We start from the raw sequence: 7,866 nt of genomic DNA on the forward strand, positions 1-7,866 counted from the left end.
CTGTAGTCCATTTTCTTGCACAATGAACAAATCAATCTATCCACCCATACATATAGACTGCCTCCTGATACTTGTCCGGGCATGTCCTGACTTGTTCAGCCTTTTCCAAGCCTTAAAAGGTTATAGACATAAAGATACCTCTGGGTGGCATCGTTGGGCTTTCATACATAGCCGCCCCCAAATGTCACTCTGGACATTTGAACATGGTTGTAAGCCCTATTAAGTGGCGGGATTGGAGCTGTCATCATCCTCAAGTTTGGGAAGTGGGATTAGGCGAGCCACTGGTCTGACATAAGTTCGGTCCCCAACCTGAACTGCAACTGTCCTTATCCGTCCGTCAGGTCCAGGGAAGGTGCGGGCCACCTTGCCCACTAGCCAGAGGGCTCGTGGAAGTTGAGGGTCCATGATGAGCACTACCTGGTCGACCCTGAGCTGGTCGTTGTCCTTTTGCCACTTTTGTCTTTCCTGGAGACTTGGCAGGTAGAGATGAATAAATCTGGCCCAGAACTGGTCTGCAAGTACCTGACTATGTCTCCATCTCCTGGTTCCTAGAAGATTGCTGGAGTCATACATCACTTGTGGGAGGGAGGAGTCATGGCGTCCCATGAGCAGGATGCTAGGTGTGATTGGGTCTGAATCTGCGATATCGGATGATTAAAGGCTTAAAGGCTTGGCATTCATGATGCCCTCCACTTCAATAAGAACAGTGCGGAGGACCGTTTCAGGGACTGTCTAGAATGACTTAGGTTTAAATCGCCATCATGCATGAATTAATATTTTTGCAATTTTACACATAATAATCCACGATGATCACATTACACAAAACTGAAATTGCACGTCAAAATAACACATTGTCAATATTTTTTGAGACCCCCAAAATTTCACAAATCACATTTTCAGGGGAGCCCATGTCTTATTAAAGGGAGCCGAGCTCCCCCTAGCTCCTTCGTAGTTTGCACCCTGCTTGTAAAGCCTAAGACGAGCTGGTGGGAGATCTGCCATCATAGGGATCTTGGGTTGGGCCCGCCACTTTTGACAATCAATACATGCAAGTTGATGGGTTTTGATGGCTGCTCTGCCTCTCAAAATCCAATAGTGACGTCTGAGCTCTGCAAGGACTCGTTCTGGCCCAGGGTGAAGGAGACTGGCATCATATTCCTTAATAAGGAGTTTGGTTATTTGTTGATGGGGGTCGAGAACTATGGGATGTAGAGCATTAAGGTCTATGTGTTGAGCATGACGTAATCTCCCTCCGACCCTAATTAGCCCAGCATCTTCATCATATTCGGGAGACAGGGACACTAACCGGCTATTAGATGGTAAGGGTTGGTTTGATGAGAGAGCCTTGACCTCCTCTGGAAATGAATTCATTTGGGCTTGTTGAAGGAGGAGCCGCTCTGCTTCAAAATAATGCTCGGCTTCATCTGTCTGGGTGGAAGGATGAGCCGCCCCGTGTAGGCACGCCACTGTGGCCTTTACCAAGTCCTTCCATGTGTTATACTGCATTGCGTCTGGGAGTTGGACATCAAGTCTAGTACATACGTGCAGGCAGAGTGCGGATTTCTTCAATTCAGTATCCGGTTCAGGGTCAGCAGCCGGCATGGTTGGCCAGGAGGCTTCTGATTGATGCAAGAAGTCTGGTCCATTAGCCCAGCGACATGATTTTGTCAACACCTTTAAGGATTTTCCACGGGTTATGTCATCTGCTGCATTATTTCCTAAATCCACATACCTCCAGGAATTAATGTCTGTGAGGGACTGAATTTCAGGAACTCGAGTTCCTACGAAGACCTTATACCTGCAGGAGTCAGCCAGTGAAGGATGAATCTGACCAGAGGATGACTTGCCTGATGGTGACTGTGAGCTCCCTTTGGAGGACTTTGGCCATCTGTGCTCCAGTAAGTGCTGCACTCAGTTCAAGTCGTGGCATGAACATTTGCTTCCTGGGTGCTTCACGTGAACGAGCCAACATGAATAAAATGTGTATATGGCCATTCTTGTCTTCTGTGCGTAGATATTATACTGAGCCATATGCTCTTTCAGATGCATTACAGAAGATGTGCAGGTCTCTGGTGAACGTTTCCTCATGTACTTGAAATGGAGTGTAGCATCTGGGAATCTCTAGCTGTTCCAAATTGGGCAATTCCTGTACCCAAGTTTGCCATCTGTTTTGTAGGCTGTCAGACTCAATGAGGTCATCCCATCCCAGGTGAATTTTTCACAGGTCCTGAACAAGTATCTTAGCCTGGGTGGTGAATGGAATTAGGTACCCGAGAGGGTCATACTGTGATGCTAATACCTTGTAGATATTTCTCAAAGTTGGCTTGAGACATTCTACTCGGCGAGGTCTGTATCCTAAGGAATCACGGAGACAGTTCCATCGCAATCCAAGTGTGCCCTCCAGAAGATCTGGGCTCGTTTGGGATAACCATAGCTCACTGCTTTGTGACCTTGCTTCTGTCGAAAGGTGTTCAATTGCTTCAGGTTTGTTACTGGTCCATCGGTGAAGATTGAACCCTCCAGTAAGCAGCAATTGCCGTAGGTCATCTACAAGAGCTCTGGACTTTTCAGTTGATTGTGTACTTTGAAGACAATTGTCTACGTAGAATGATTGGGTGACTGATTCGGCTAGAGTGGGGTCAATTTCACCATTGTCTTGGGCTACTCGTTGCAGTGCATATATAGCACAACAAGGACTGCACGTTGTACCGAAGGGCAGGACCTGCCACTCATAGATCTTTGGTTGCTCAGTCCTGTGCATGTTTCTCCACAGGAAGCGCAGGATCGCCTTGTCATCTGGCAGTAGGCGAACTTGGTGAAACATACCTTGCACATCTGCGCTCACGGCCACAGTGTGCTGCCTGAACCGAAGCAAAACTCCAAGCAAAGATGGACCAAGTATGGGACCAGGAATGAGGTGCTCATTTAATGACTGTCCCTGATACTGGAAAGAACAGTTAAACACAATCCTGTTTTTGCCATTGTGTCTCACCATATGGTGTGGAATGTACCAGGATTCAGCTGAATTCTCAGCTTCCTGAAGGGAGATTTCTGCCTCGTAGCCAGCCTTCTCTAGTTTGTCCATCTCAGTGCAGTATGCTTCAGACAGGTTTGGGTCTTTGGCGAGTCTCCGTTCAGTGCTGCGAAGGGATGCCAGTACTGCTTCCTTTGGGGCTTTAAGGGTGACAGCATTTGGTCGTTTGAGCAAAGGCGTGGCATATCGTAGAATGCCGTCAACCTCTACCCTAGTAGTGCAAGTTTGGAGTAGTGTGAGAGCGTATTGGTCCTGTTTAGAACGAGTGGCTGCTGTTTCGTTAATGTAAGATAGGGTGTCAATCTGCCAAAGACGCTCAACGTTCTTGAGTAGCTCAGCATTCTGACCGTCTGCAGTGATGTTCAGACATTGTTGGTCACAATGGGTAGTTAGGATGTACCCAACAGGGCCTTGGAGAGTCCAACCGAGTCTGGTGTGAACAGCTATGGGTGCATTAGGAGGACCCATTCGTATGGGCTGGACTGGCACAAGTAAATGAGGCATGTCTGATCCAATGAGTAGCAAGGGTTGTGCTCGCTCAATCTGTGGAAGTGGCAAGGACTGGATATGGGCATATTTGCGTTGGAGAGCAGCTATTGGATAAGAGTGTTCAGACAGTCTCAGCTAAACCCTTTTTAGGTGGGTTTCAGCCCCCCATCTGTGACCTTAGCCCCCCCAAACTATAGATCAGGCCAGTGCTGCTTCCTCGAGAAAGTTTTTCATTCTCACGTGTTTTAAGTCTTGTCAGTTTAAATATTAAAGTAATTTTAAGCCATTTAAGCCCAAGACATCTCAATGCGGTACTCACGCACTGTGATAGAGCGTTTCTATGCGCACCGCTCACACACATGAAGTGCACAGACAGATAGCCTTCTCAGACAGCAGGTGAATACCAATGGCTGTCTTGACACGTATTCTTGTAAGCACAGTCGGTTGTTTTATGTGAATGTAAACAGTGAAGAAAATATCAAATGTACATCAGTATAACGGATCCGTGCATTTCTTATGTAAATAAATGTAATCAAAAAGAGCAAAAGAAAAATTGTTCGCTGCTTTAATAGCTTTATTAATGGATATTCGCTTTTATGTTAATGTTAATAAAGTAATTTGGTGTGACTACAGTACGGGGGGGGGATGTTGGGGGGCGCGAGTGAAATTAGACAAACTTGGGGGGGTGCATGTCCTAAAAGGTTGAAAACCCCTCAGTAAGAGCATGTGTAACAAGCAACATTTTGAATTTGTGCGAGGAATTTGCTGAAACTGGGAAGAAGGAGAGAGACTGCTTGCGTTTTTACCACTGGATAAAGACTGATTACTTCTACACAATAATCAAAAAATAATTGTGTGTGAATGTATCTTTCTGTGTGTTGCTTCTTGACTCCTTGTCAGCATGTTAGCTAACAGGCACCAAATATTTTTGCTATTCTGCTATTAGAACAAAGACTATAGAAATACAGAACTTGTGGTGTATTTTGGCGAATATAAGACTTTTTTTTTACGGTCTCAAATTGAAAACTTTGAAGCTATTAAAAATTAAATCACGGAAATTAAGATGTACAATTCAAGAACATGCTAAAAGTCGTCAAGATGAGCTCACAGTAGATTTTCAAGTCAATATTTTTGTGCCACTGATATATATATATATATACATATATATATATATATATATATAAATTAATTGTTTACTGCAATTTTTTGCAGTGATCCCTCTATAATTTTATAAGTCTGTGATGCTTTGGTCGCTTTTTGGATTAAAGTTATTTTTCAGTTTACAATTTTATTGTCAATATATTTTTTAATACATCACAAGCATAGACATTACGTGATTACACTTTTTAGGTTTAAACTGAATGAGCTATTTGTCTTGCAGTAATTATTTTTTTGCGGTGTTGGAACACAGTACAGTAACAGAAGAAATACTGCATTTGAATTGGTTTTATGACTGAGATACAGTATCAACAAGCAACGTTTTGAATTTGTGCAAGGAATTTGCTGAAACTGGGAAGAAGGAGAGAGACTGCTTGCGTTTTTACCACTGGATAAAGACTGATTACTTCTACACAATAATCAAAAAATAATTGTGTGTGAATGTATCTTTCTGTGTGTTGCTTCTTGACTCCTTGTCAGCATGTTAGCTAACAGGCACCAAATATTTTTGCTATTCTGCTATTAGAACAAAGACTATAGAAATACAGAACTTGTGGTGTATTTTGGCGAATATAAGACTTTTTTTTTACGGTCTCAAATTGAAAACTTTGAAGCTATTAAAAATTAATAAAGTAATTTGGTGTGACTACAGTACGGGGGGGGGATGTTGGGGGGCGCGAGTGAAATTAGACAAACTTGGGGGGGTGCATGTCCTAAAAGGTTGAAAACCCCTCAGTAAGAGCATGTGTAACAAGCAACATTTTGAATTTGTGCGAGGAATTTGCTGAAACTGGGAAGAAGGAGAGAGACTGCTTGCGTTTTTACCACTGGATAAAGACTGATTACTTCTACACAATAATCAAAAAATAATTGTGTGTGAATGTATCTTTCTGTGTGTTGCTTCTTGACTCCTTGTCAGCATGTTAGCTGACAGGCACCAAATATTTTTGCTATTCTGCTATTAGAACAAAGACTATAGAAATACAGAACTTGTGCTGTGTTTTGGCGAATATAAGACTTTTTTTTTTACGGTCTCAAATTGAAAACTTTGAAGCTATTAAAAATTAAATCACGGAAATTAAGATGTACAATTCAAGAACATGCTAAAAGTCGTCAAGATGAGCTCACAGTAGATTTTCAAGTCAATATTTTTGTGCCACTGATATATTTATAAGTCTGTGATGCTTTGGTCGCTTTTTGGATTAAAGTTATTTTTCAGTTTACAATTTTATTGTCAATATATTTTTTAATACATCACAAGCATAGACATTACGTGATTACACTTTTTAGGTTTAAACTGAATGAGCTATTTGTCTTGCAGTAATTATTTTTTTGCGGTGTTGGAACACAGTACAGTAACACAGAAGAAATGCTGCTTTTGAATTGGTTTTATGACTGAGATACAGTATCTCACAGAAGTGAGTACACCCCTCACATTTTGTAAATATTTTATTATATCTTTTCATTGTAGCAAAGTGTAATTTCTTCAGTGTTGTCACATGAAAAGATATAATAAAATATTTACAAAAATGTGAGGGGTGTACTCACTTCTGTGAGATACTGTATGTATAGAAATGCTTCTTTCTTTCTTTCTTTCTTTCTGCAATCTTTGTAAAGCATGCAAATATCAAGGAATGAATGTGTCTGTAATACAATTCACAACAATAGTGGAACTGGCCTTTAACTGAATAATTATGTCATATTTAGGACAAGTGCTTTTGGTAACAGCTTTCTCTGAACAGTAGTCTCATGAACACATGACTCGGTACACTGAAGGTGAGGTATTTCATCTTAAGCTGTCATACCCAGCAGTAGAGCAGTTTTTTACTCAATCATGTGCTACACTTTATTTACAATTTAAAATAAATTCTTGCAGATGCAGTATACATATACAGTAACCACTGTATTTCTTTTTCTTTTTCGCACAGATCTAAGAGAACATTTCACACCCTACAACCCCTAAAAATGTATGTTGTTACCTTAATTGTTTTTAATATTTTAAAATAAAAAGTGTCAATGACTTCTTTATTGACACTGACAAACATATTTGTACTGTAATTTTTTAATGTCTTAAACTTTATTTTTTCTTTACTTCTAGAACCCAGATTTGACATCACTGGACACCCATCTGAGACCTACCTGTTTTACTTCGTGATTACCCCAGATACTTCTACAACTAACCCACTTTGTAAGTCTCATAGTTACACCTTAAAGCAGCACATAATTTTGGGAACATTTTCTGTGTATTTGCTGGAGATACTTCTATAAAGATTTATGTTGATTATATACCTAGTTCACCCTAAAATGAAAATTATGCCATTTAATCTGTCTCCTGTCAGTCTATCCCATAAAAAAAGTGTTCATCTTCATGACACGAATGAAGATCTTTAACCCAAAATTCTGACTCTTCAAAATGTTCATAAAGAAACCATACAATAAATCCATATGAATGGAGCCGCTTCATTACTTTTGGGCCAAACTGTTCTATGAATGGTAAGGAGCAGTTTCAGTTATATTTCCACTTGAACTTGGTTAGGTATGGTCTGATTACAAACCATTATTGATCCGGAATTATTAGCTGAACCGTGCTGTAGAATGCCTTAGTGATGTTGATGTATAGGATCGGTCATTTGTCTTTTGACTAGCCATTAGTTTCTCTGTAGCTGGCCAAGCGTGCTATTTGAGCTAAGTAAACAAGTTAATAGTCAAATTAAAATAAATATGTCATCCTTCTTTACATGAGTGCTATTTACATCTGGTACCGTATATTTACTCTTGCATTACTAAGGCAACGACTGACACATTTGTATTGCATTCCAAAGAGCTCTGTTAACAGCCCAACAGTGAAAACATAAAGCATAATTATTGGCTTGGGCCGGATCGGAACTTAATGGAATGGTTAAGCAACGAGAACGGTTTGGCCGTACAGTAGAAAGGTGGCTCAAGTCTTCTGAAGATACATGATCGCTATATGATCAGCTGTACAAAGTGAATAGACATTTAGGCCCTGTTTACACTTGGTATTAAGATACATTTTGGTCGACCGGATCACAAGTGGACAACACTAAGTACAAGTGTAAACAGGGTGTGAAACGTTTTTAGCTTTTTTCCCCCGGATAACACGGAAAGCAACAACAGCTTTAAGTACAAGCAGTAACAGTAATATTAGTGCACGATAACTTTAG

Source organism: Sinocyclocheilus grahami, unplaced genomic scaffold (assembly GCF_001515645.1).
Source record: "Sinocyclocheilus grahami isolate Dianchi unplaced genomic scaffold, SAMN03320097.WGS_v1.1 scaffold579.1, whole genome shotgun sequence".
In the NCBI taxonomy this organism is placed as follows: Eukaryota; Metazoa; Chordata; class Actinopteri; order Cypriniformes; family Cyprinidae; genus Sinocyclocheilus; species Sinocyclocheilus grahami.